Source organism: Phalacrocorax aristotelis, chromosome 8, assembly GCF_949628215.1.
Source record: "Phalacrocorax aristotelis chromosome 8, bGulAri2.1, whole genome shotgun sequence".
Classification (NCBI taxonomy): domain Eukaryota; kingdom Metazoa; phylum Chordata; class Aves; order Suliformes; family Phalacrocoracidae; genus Phalacrocorax; species Phalacrocorax aristotelis.
Genome location: NC_134283.1, coordinates 30,087,147 through 30,099,763, shown reverse-complemented (window position 1 = coordinate 30,099,763; position 12,617 = coordinate 30,087,147). Strand labels below are relative to the sequence as shown.

General features: G+C 36.4%; 1 protein-coding gene across 1 annotated transcript in view; it reads right to left on the bottom strand.

The window, feature by feature from the left end:
- Positions 1–12,617, bottom strand: part of DOCK2 (dedicator of cytokinesis 2) — a 214,020-nt gene that overhangs the window by 66,845 nt on the left and 134,558 nt on the right. The gene's annotated exons all lie outside the window — the stretch shown is intronic.

The following is a 12,617-nucleotide window of genomic DNA, read 5'->3' as shown; positions in this document are numbered from 1 at the left end:
CAGCACAGTACATTTGTAAAACAAAAACCAGTTGTATCTCTAAATATTTATAACATTTATTTAAATAATTAAGTTTGATTCAATTTTCAATTTTGAAAACAAAGAATCCATTCTCCTCTGCTTCATAAGTAAAATTTTAGTTGAAATATTTCTATGGGAAACACTGTGAGGGCAACCGTACTGCAACCTGAAAGATGTGAACACAAGATAAAAACCATCCTAACTGTTCAAATACAATGACTGACTGTCAAATAGCTATTATCAATCAGGCAAAAAATCTAATAGTTACAACAGACAAGTCCACAAAACCCCCATCTTAGCATTTAGCAGCATCAGGAAAAGCAATAATTCAATAATTAGAATTATTAGCAATAGATTAAGAGAGCACAGGATATCCATATGTTACTGTCAAAGGAACGTTGCACCCTTGTGTTGGAAACTGTGTGGTGTTCTGGTCTTCCATCTCAAAAATATAAACAAATACAAAAAGTAAAAAAGAGAGAAGAAAACAAGAAAACAAATGTGACAAACACATTTAATGGATTGTGCCTGAGATCTGGTTTCTTAAATCAGGGGACACTACGTAACTGAGGAGGGATATGGTAGAATCTATAAAATCAAAAGTACCATGGAGATGAGACTGACTGTTCACTGTTTCTCATACAAGCGTTGGACAGCATTGAAAAAAATCAGAATGTGCTTTCAAAATAAGCAAAGAGAGAGTTTTTATGCTTGTCTTGCTCTAACATGCAATTAATTTCTTCAGGATGCTGTGAATGCCTGAATTTTATACTGGATCGAAAACTATTAGACACATCAAAGACAAAAATGAAGGGAGGACCACTAAATGTCATTGGCCACTGGAGGCTGGGAGAACACAGCAGCGTTACTTCTTCTCAGCTCTGTTGTTAAACTTTTCCCTAGGCAGCTGTTTATGAGCCACCACTAGAAACAGTCAGTGAAATGAATATTAGCCTCACCACCAAAAAAATCTGCAAGGGCTAAATTAAGTTTCTTAATGAGGGACATAAAGCAAAAGCTCAGATTTTGGCAGGCTTATGAGAGGGAATCCTATTTAAGCACTAAACAATAGTACAAAGAAGCACACTGCTTCATTAGGGCAACAACTTGACTGGCTAGATTGAAACCTTTTGCTACAATAATGGTTTTCCACAAGGAAAAAATCATTTGTGAAAACCTAAAGAATATTTTCTTTTCCACATAACATTTCTCTGTAACGTTGATGTGATCAGGGAACTAAAGTAATTTACATGTGGTGTTACATCTTGCTAAGTCCTTTTTTTTAATGTGATCAGAGGGTCACTACACTTTTAACTACTACGGTAACTGCGCCGTTGGAAGGTAACTGACTTCTAAGGGTGCTGTGTTGCTCTACTGCATCTCCCCACACATTCAGATGAGCTTCTTCTGAACAGTCTAGGACATGGTCCAGCTAGTCTTCTAACACTAGCTCAGCTAATCTTGCCATCTGAATTAGGGGTCTGATCTGTGAAATGCTGAGTGTCATCGAATCATCTCAAGTTCAAGAAATGTAATTTTGCTCAATAGTGTTCTTGCAGGCAATCACCACCCTCCTAAAAACTTCATTATAATCACAGGATTGCCCTGTGTATCCACTGCAGTTTTAGCCTATGTTGGTCTGAACAGGCTATTGAACTTTCTTTACAGCCTTTTATGTGATCAATTCTTGTTCTGGAAAATGCGATTTCCTCTGCAAGCTGCCCCACGCTACCCACAAGAAAATCAACACATTCTTCCCTAATGCTTCACTCACATGGGTACATTTATCTCTACAAAACTGCCTGATGCTTGACACAAACAGTTTAAGATTTTGCAAAAAAAAGGGGATTCTAAAAAGAATGGTCTACTTTAGAGAGCACAACAAAAAATACACAGCTAGGCAGAATCACAGACACCCACATGTTATTCTGTCTGTCAGCATCCCCATTACTCTTGCGAGTAGGAGTTTTGGGTCAAGGCCTTTTTAGCGTCATGTCTTTTCTGTAGAACCATATTGCTCTGGATTGTCCTTTGATTTACAAAGTGTATTTCTTGCCAACTCACATAATCAAGTTCTTCAGCTCCAACTACTCAGAGAGTCGCATTTCCCTTCACTCAGAAAGTCTTTTGTTGGGGTAGGAGGGGGTGTCTTCCTTTTTGAGACTTTTATTTCCCAACTTCTATGTTTTTACACACTACTCCAGCACCTACGGTGAAACACTTCACCTAAATACCCTGTTTCGGCACAATCTGGTACCGTGCTGATAATTTGGCTTACATTAAAAACTGCCACACTTCTAGGTACTTTGTCTTTTAGCACAGAAATATCATGCGGGATGCAGTAAAAATAATCATAACTTAAACACACATGAAATTTATTAGTTCAAATCTATTTCATAATATGGACATATTTCTTATGTGTCATATTTTACAATTTTTGTGAAGAGCTTGTGGTTTAATGCTAACCATACACAAAAAGTGCCAAGGACACCCAAGAAATACAAAGGTACTTAATGTCCAGTAAAATTTACTGATATTAAAAATATTTACAGGATTCTATATAACGTAATTATATGTAAGCTATCTTCTGTGACTACCCCTTTCATTCTCACAGATATTTTTATCTGACATACTGGGATGACGCATTTGCAGGAAGCACACAATACTGCCAGGCTGTCAAGTTCCAAATATTTTCATGCATTTGTATTTTGCCTAAAGGGTGTATCTATTTCTGTCATTGGAAGTCATTTAGGCAGTAGGTTTGAATTCTATTCCTGGCTCCTGCCAGTGCCATGCTGTCCTACCTTGATGATTTAATTTCTATATGCCTCAGTCTCCCCTTTTACCAAAAAGCAGTATTAATTAACTAGTCACAAGTACAAAGCTAAACAGGTATTTATAACACACTTTGAGATTTTGATGAAAACAAAATAAAATATAATTTTAATTATAACTGAGAGCATATTCCTTTTTAAAGAACTAAACATTTCTCCAATAGGAGAGAGTTAAAGTCATTTGATTGGAGAAGTTAGTATTCCTTAAATGCTTATCATCACATCAATTATCGGTTATAACTGACATAATGGAGAAGATACTAGAGATGGTAAAAAAGTGTGTCCCAGAGCAGCTCAGAAAAACACAGTCTGACTTCAGAAGTTATTGAGAAGAATTACTGAAGGGGATTATCTTGTCACAGTGTAATACAACTTAATTTCCCTTGCTTCTATAACAGATCACTGGAGCTTACCTTTTCTCTGAACTTGGGGATTGCTGCTCAATTTTGCCTTGCGAGGTTAGACTGATCTAGTCTGACCAAAGGACAGGATCTTGGCTTCTCATAAAGATAACGTTGTTACCTGTTTTTTCTGTTTAATGTTCCCCTGTTGTCATATCTTCCCTTAATTTTAATCACCACACAGGGCTACAAATATGTGCTTTCAGGTCTTCAATTATGATAACTTTTCTACAGTTGCTTAATATGGAATGAATCTCATCAGTTTAAATACCTGTGATCTAAAATTGTTGAAATTCCTTTACCCACAATAATTTCCACGATATTTCCTGAATTTATGGGGATTGATGCTTCTAATTTAGACTTCATACCAATCTCTTGGGCCTGAAGATTTAAGAATGATCCTCAAAGGCCAAAGTCTCTGGGCTTAATCTGGATATAAAACAACAAGGTTTTGACTTAGGACAGCAAAAGAATCACCATGGTTCAACTGCAGCTATCTCCTTTACCTTTCTAAATTTCCTGCTGCTTCCGCATTATTTTATTGTCAGATAAATTTCTTTCAAATTTTAGCCTGAAAGCAAGCCCAATGAATAAAATCCTCTGCAACTATACTTCGTTTCAAATACTTAGATGTATGTTATAAATAAGGATAGAGCAGTACCATAAGTAACATATATAAAGAATTTAAGACAAAGCTGAAAATTTCTAAGTCATCCTAAGACAAAAATTTGATTTCAAACTGATTTTACCTCAAAAAAAATAAAACAGGGGGGCAGAGATGGAGCAAAGAAACTCCATATTCATAAACAACATGTTGTTAATCAACATCGGATTTCAAGGCTATTCTTTAGAAGATGATGACACTCTATTTAACAGTAAATTAGGTCTGCACATTGTCCTTGCTTTTGAAGTGCAAATAGGTGATAAAACTAAAATATAGATCTGGAACTCCAAGTTATTTTTAGCAAACAAGCTCCTTGCAGCATAAAACAAAGAGATGATTACAGCAAAAAGAACTCAAACCAAAAGAAAACCCCAAACCCCTTAAACTGGTATTGCCTGTTCTTAGGTGGCTTTGCAGAAGCTGGCCTTTTTCTGCACCTAGTTTCAGACACAGAACATTTCTGGGTCCACAAAATTATTTTGGGAACAGTGCCTAAATCAGGCACAGAACTGTAAGCTTTCCCAAAATCATGAACTGACACTTCCTCAAACTCTTACAACTGAATTGTTTTAAAGCAGTGGTCCAACAGCAGTGAGGTGCTCTTCAATGTCTTTTCAAGTTCACAAGACTAAAATTTGGGATTTCACTGCTTCAACTTTGAGATGAGTAATTGAGATACTGAGGTGAAGGCAGAATTAATTCACTTAGGTATTTACGAACATCAACTCAAACCCATGTTTGCTATGTCTTCTAAAGCTGTGATTACAATGATGTAATGACAGGTGGAAAAAAATAAGTATAAACTTGCACTGGATAATCAGACACAGAATAATAGAGATAAGCTTTAAAATAATATTATTTCCTGTGTTGTTGTGAAAGCTCTAACCGAAAGAAACCATTACAATGGTGGAATATATGTTTTTTTAAAACCATGTCTGAAAACCAGTGAAGACATGGACAGTTATTAAAACTCATAACTTCTTCCCACAAATCCTCAGTGCTCTTCCTTCAGAGAATTCAGTCCAAAAGAATTTGGTTCAAAGCCTAGGAGATACACTGACTATTATTTCGAAGATCTTTTCTGAGTTCCAATAGACAGCCTTCCCAGCATGCCACTTATATGAAATCTTGAGTAGGGAATAACAGACAATACTCCCACATAAATTATGTTGACTTGATAGTAGCGTCCTCATAAAATGCTTTGCAGAAGATACCTGATAGGTATTCTAACATGAAGCAAGGAAGCAGAAAGGAGAAGCAGCTGAAGTCAGCTGATGCTTTTGTAGGCTTCTGACGTCTTTCCTCTTCCTTCTTGTGTGCAAAGCTAGAAAAAGGCATGTTAAATAAAGAGGAGACTAGCAAAGTGAGTCAGACCCAATCCAAAATGGTGATCATTGTCAATGAGCGAAACAGTGATCAGGAATTATAAACTAATCCTGGAATAAACAAAATACACAGAAGAGAGACCAGACAAGCAACTAGTGTGACAGGAGAGATTTAAAATACACATTTACTATTTCAGCATGCAGAGCAGCAGGAGAAAGCCTGAAAAAGGTGAAAAAATAATAACTAAAATCTTTACAAACAACAGCAGAAATTACCTCTGAATAATGTGGCAAGCTACTGTTGATTTAGAAATGAAGGGCCATACAAGATGGAAACACTATTTAAAAACCTTCTAGTTATGTGAAACCTAGTTATTAAGAGCACAATAATGGCAACACTTAGGAAGCAATCCACTTCCATGGTAACTGGAAAAATATGGCCAGTGGTGCAAATAAAGTAGTATAATTTATTCGTATTTCTCCCCTGTGTTAACTCAGGATCGCTGTAGAGTGAAGAATAATTTTTGTACCATTCATACTTAATTCTAAAGATAAAGGAATTGCCATTTTCCTAAATTCTTTTTCAGCGTACGGCCAGAGAGTCTATCCAAATAGCATGGTCAGAAAATAACTGCCTAAAAGTAACTGCTATCCAGCTTCCCTTGTCTCAATCATAAATTATAGAATTAATTGTCTTTATTAGTGTTATTTGCAAATCTACCTTGAATAGCTATGCCAAGCATACAAATACCTGCTATAATGTATCAAAGTTAAGTTGACAGCAGTACAAAAGCAACACGTAGAGAAAGACAAGAATGAGCAACTGCTTTGATGCTATAGAACCACAGTTTCCATTTGAGATCTCTTGACTTTGCCAACAATCTCTTTGTATGTGGCTTTTCCTTCAGCATCTACCTAAAGCATGTTTTAAAGACCGCTTACCTCCCATCTAGGGATCAAAATGCATTTTCAAAACTGCATATTAGGTACACATTGATGCCAAACTCTCTTGAAAATGCCATGTTTAGCATGCTTTGAAAAACCTCATAGTTTGAAAACTATGCGTACCAAAAGCTGCCATACTGGATTCTGGTATAAGTAACTTAGTTTGAAAGGTATTTTCAATGATTTTCCTTATATTATGAGTATTTTCTCACTTGAGCCTACTCTTCTTTTTTGTGCATTCCAGCTAATTGCTTGCAGAGTAGAAACAGTCTGAATTAAAAATAATAAAAAAACCCCACATGGTGTGTTTAGTGCTAAATCAAGTCTGGGAATAAGATACAAAACTGAAACCCAGTTAGTACAGACGAATGTAATGACTTATGGTTATATCAGGATGTCATACACTAATAAAAACTCACACTGCCTTCACTTTTTAAGGAAGTTTAAATTGATATCGTTAAATTACTGCTTCATTCTTCCACTGATTTTTGTTTTTCACCTGTTGACACTAATTTACCGTTATGTAATATTTGTACATATCATTTAGTCTTCATTTCTACGTATCTAAGAATGGTTCAGATACTGTGGTAAACATATTTTCATGGTTGTTTCTAGGGCTTATTTCTACAAATACTTCTATTATTTCACGTCAATGAATTTAAATTGGAGAATTACATTAAACTAATGGATAACACTGTGGATAACGTTATCTCTGGGGTTTGGGTGATGGAGGGGTTGGTGGGTTTTTTGTTGGTTTAGGATTTGTTTTTTTGTTTGGTCGGTTGGTTTCGGGTCTTTTTAAGTAGCTCAGTATTTTATTCATAATCTCACCATAAAACTTTAAAGATAAAATGTAGCATTTGGGCTTTGCTTTTTCTTTCCCTGTTACATAAGCTTTCTGTCTTTGAAATCCCTCTCTATACCTCCATTATATTTTAACATAGTACATATACTTTTGATTTTTCAGATATTCTTGTTGAAAATATTTAGCAAGTGAATACCTTTTGTCTAGAACACGTAATTTCTTTACTTTTAGAGAGGCCTAGCTTTTTTTAAAGCTAAAAATACGATCTGTAATTACAGGTAGTATGCATCTGCCTCTTGTCTAATTGCTGCTCACTTGAGCTTACTACCTCACCAACAAAACTGTATCAATAAAGAAGAAGTTGCATTGAATCAGCAGATTATGACTTAAAAAAAAGATCATTATGCAGCAAATGCATAATACACCAGCAGGGTTATTTTGTGATGCTGTTCTTTAAAAATATGAAAATAACTGTTCATAATAATGTTAAATATGAGAAAACTGTATATATTTATTTTTCTGATAATCTCTTAAGATATGAAGTGCTGGCCAAAGTTACTCTTCAGAAAAGGCAACATAGAAAGATTGCTCAAAAGCATTCACAACACCTAATAAAAATTATGAATACTGAATTTGTATTTTCAGTCTCTTCTGCAGTGACCTATTTAAAATGGTTTGTGTGGGTATTCTCTTCTCTTTTTTTACTTATTTGCATGTATGTTCTACAGAGTGGAAAATACTACTTTGTCTTAATCCCCAAATATTTTACTAAAATTAAATAACTGAAAACATACAAAAATATTTTATAACAGGCCACACAGCAAAGAACCATAGAGATTTCTATACGCAAGTCAAAGTTGTATCTGGAAAAACAAGTTTACCTTACTGACTTTCTGAAAACATCAAACTAACAAGTTGTTTTTCTGTGTTGAGTCATTCTCTCCACTGAAGACTTTGCTTTTAGTTCAGGAGACCTCATACTCTAGAAGCAGGAGCATCCTAGCAGTCAATACCGAGAAAGACGAGATACTGTGCAGTGGCAGTGGGAAAGGGATGCCTCACAGCATGTTTTCCCTCTGCATTTTAGATAAAAGACTAAATGACTGCAGTCAAAATGTAATAGGCAACCATTGTATACCATGACCATGATACACAATAGCCTGTCTTGCTGAGCCAATGATCTGCTGCAGTCACCATGTAATTAAGTGTTTAGATTCTTGGTAAGCAGATAATTCCACAACATGGGTAACAATGAGCAACACGCAGAGTTAGTACAGAACAAGCATCTTGTAGTATTTGATGCTAGAGAGGTGCAAGTGATTGAAAAGTGGGGTTACATCAGGCACAACCAGACTCAAACACCTACAGATGGAAGAGATGTTCTCTGCTAGGCTTATAACAGACAGCAAAGCATTAAATGACTCAGTCAGCCATATCAGCCACAGCTGGAAGTGTAACTCGCCATGGAAGTAAATTTACAACCCACAGTGAAACAACTGCCTCTTCTCTTTATCTGCCTTTTTCCGTTTTCCCAGGATTAACCTTATGCCATTTGCCCTATTACAGGTACTGACTTTTGTAAGGCCTGGGAAAGACACCTAGGAAACAGAGTTACCGAGATTTAATGGAAAGAAGACACAAATCTGAGAATACTGAGACACTGTGTACCAAATACCCCAGGAAGAAAAACAATAAATAAATAAGATGTCCTTTGCCCCTAAAAGGTTCTTTATATTAACAGCGAAGTTGCGTTTCAGCAAGGACATTTTTAGTCTCAGCAAAATCCAAGGACACATCTTATTACTACACATGACTAAAGCAATGACTGAAGAGTTCAAACTGTTTGACCTTGTTATACTCCTCCATTTACACTTTTGTGCATGTGTGCATAAAAGGATATTTTCATTAGACATTTATACTTGTTGCTTAAAACACTTTTTCATTTATTAGAACTACAAAGATCTGCAACATGCCATAAGCCTATATGTAAATGTGTTCTGACCCCCTGAAAATTCAAACCCTTAAGAAAAACAACTGCATTTCTGTCAACTATGCCTAGGCCAGTCAAAAGTTGCCAGAGGAAAATGAGATCAAAGAAAGGAGTTACTTGGATACAACACATCATCCTTCTAAATTCTGCCTTATTTGTGCATAATAAACTGCACTACTGTCATCCAACCTTAGCTACACAAATTAATCTTAACTCCCAATACATCTTTGGAAAACAAGAGTTAAAATTACCTGAACTACTTGTATTTTTTTTCTCTCTTATGAATAAATAAATAAATGCATGCCCCTTTTTATTCTCTGCACAACAAATAGTGAGCCAGGCAGAGTTTTAAGCAAACTGTTAAAGCATAGCTGGATAGAATAAATTTGAGTTTTCTTCTACATTTCCTGAGAGAGGAGAACCACTTCATGTTAATAATCAAAGAATTAAAGAGGATTTTTTCCCTGCTTTTGTAATTAAGATGGTATGCTTGATTTTAAAATCTCATCACAATTGTTTTAAGTTGAACAAAATATTACAGCACCAGCTGAAGTAAAGTATAACGCCTACTCTTCTGAACTGAATTTGTGTACCTTGTGGAGAATCAGATCCATTAGTGTCTGTGAATAGTAACACTACCCACTGACATCAATATCTGTATCACAGCATCAAATACTTCTAAAACATGAAAATATGACAAGCTTTCATTTTCACCAACAGATAGATGGAAGACTGGGAAGAAGTTCTAATATTTTAATTAATTTGGGGTTTTTCTCCTTTCCAACTTGAGATACTCTATGATTCTATGAAATCTAGTGGAGTACCAATACAGTCTGTAGCATCTCTCCCATAAACACTTAAGCTTTGTGCTTGAAAAAGGCACGTTTCCCTACTTTCTGCCAACTGTGTTCAGTTCCCCTTCTCTCCAAAACTATTATAAATACCATTCTTGAATAAAACGCTTGAATTGTGACTACCAGATGTTCAGGTTTTCTCTTCAGAAAATGAAAAACAAAAAGCAGCCCAACAGCCACTGAATTTGTTATGCGTGCTTGTTACTTAAAGATTGAGACTACCACTTCAAAAAGCTGTCTCCTCATAATGCACAAAGCAACATTTTGTCAAGTTTCACAGGAAAACACTATAAGCAGCTAGTTCTTCCGAAAAGACTTTTTCTATTCAAAGGTAGATCTGTTCAGAAACATGCCTTATAGAATGGAAAACATGTTTTTCAGAAGTTGTGTTTAACAGAGCCATTCACAGATTATCTAGGAAAAAACCCCACGCCTGGAATCTGTACTCTTTTTTTCAAAAGAAAACCCTACAGTCCCTTGCTAGGTGATGAATAGGAACTTGTTCTGCCTCATTTTGCTGGTTGGCCAGGACCTAATGATACCAACAGAATCTACAGTTCCTGGCAGTCTGAGAAATGGTGAGTTACTTGGAGATGTATGTGGCACTGATTTGAAGCAATAATGAGATTTTGCTGAATTAATAATGCTGCTATAACATGTGAGCTACATAAGAACCAGGTCTTGAGGGTGTTACAAAGAGATTCATCAGCGAATAAGCAGTTATTTTTAGTATGTATAATGAAAGAAAATTGGCAACATTTCCAGCTGTTTTGCCAAATACCTGCAGTGTTAAACCTTTCAAGTTAGACTTAAAAAGGGCTGGGGAATGCTTGACACTGACAGATGTCTGAAAACACTCAGATAGACAGGTAATGAAAACATATTTTAGAAGCCTAACCACCAGTTTTAGAAAATACCCTACAGTGTTATCTCACATGAGTTTTTCAGCAAATAGGATCTGACCTTGAAATGTACTGGTGAAAAATTGTTTCCTTTCATTTTTAAATACCTAAATATAATGTCAACAAGGTTCAGAAACAACTCAAATGGACACACAAGCAGTGCAAGCGCTTACTAAGCCACTTTACACTGGACACCAACATAAACTGATTCTAGGTACTAATTATGATAAGATCAAGTACTTTCAAATGCTATCTGAGTAATTAACTGTTTCAAAGCCCAGAGGAACAGAAAGAAGGGAGGTGAATACTTCCCTTTAGTTGCTAACCCCCCCAGCCATTCCTTTTATTCAGCAAATCTGACTCTCTATGCAGTTCATATTGACAATAAGGTACAGGGATTTCCTGGGAGGAATTACGTGCCTCTAAAGTAAAATTATGAACAGCTGAGAGTTAAGCAGACTACATGGTATTACTTAAACCAGCAAAGCATTTCCCCACAAATGCCACATACCTAGGAGTTACTGCTTTTAATAAGCTAATAGCCAACAGTCTAAGTACCATAAGTGGAATAAAGTGCACATACAAGCAGTAGCAACTAGTAAGAAGCGTCCAGTAAGCAACCTTCATTAGAACAAAGTTAATTAAATCTGCCATGTAGGATCACAAAAATAACTCAGGTATTATATCCTTATGACCTCAATGAGGATTTTACTATTTCCCAAAGTGTTCTGCCCCATCTAGCATGCCACAGAAAAGTGTTCCTCCCATCTTGCTGTTAATAGATAGGAAAAAAATGGCGGGGGGTAGGGGGGTAGGGGGGGAAGTAGTTCATTACACTTTTTGATTCTCAGTTCCTAATAGAATACTCCTGTTCCAGTGGGACTAGTACACACAGCCTCTGCCTCCTTCAAATGGGCTTTAGTAATCACAACATGCTTCGGGAGCAAATAGCATGTTATTTGTAATAGTGATTTAAAGTAACTTTAGTTAAATCATTCCATCCTGATACAGGCAAACCTTGACTAAGTAAGTTTAGTCAATTAAGCTTCTACTCTCATTCTTTAGATGCTCCTACCACAGTTTCTCCTGGACGTGAATCTGTTCATGCTCCCTTCTTTTGGACAGAGGCATCTCCCTTCCCAGAGGGCGTGCACGCTCTCTCTTGCCAATTAAAAAAAAAAAATAAAATAAAATTCCCCAGGACCTTTATAAGACGTCTTTCTCTCATTCTTTCCCCCTTTTCTATGCCAGACATCTAATATTTAGTAGAAATACCCCTGATATAATGTATGCACTGTCTGTGTGTATTTATGTTTAAGAGTAATTAGAGTGTCCTGCTAATTAGGAACAGCTTTTAACCCAAAACAGGACCAAACTTGCAGTACTAGTTAAGCTCTTCCCTTTCCTCTGCCTCTAAGTAAAACTATTCCGATTTTATGTTTCTGTACTGAAGTATACCCTACAGCAAAATTCCTCCAATGCCCACTTTCCCTGTGTCCTGGTTTTGGCTGCAATAGAGTTATTTTTCTTCCTAGTAGCTGGTATAGTGCTGTGTTTTGGATTTAGGATGAGAATAATGTCAATAACACACAGATGTCTTAACTGTTGCTGAGCAGTGCTTACACTAAGTGAAAGATTTTTCAGCTTCTCATACTGCCCTGCCAGCGAGGAAGGCTGGAGGTGCACAAGAAGCTGGAAAGGGACACAGCAATTGCATTGTGCATCACTTGTGTTGTCCTTTTCTCTCTATTAAATTGTATTTATCTCAGCCCATGAGTTTTACCTTTTTTCCGATTCTCTCTCCCATCCCACTGAGGTGCAGGGAGGGGTGAGCAAGCAGCTATGTGGTGTTTAGCTGCCTGCTGACAAGAGTCAC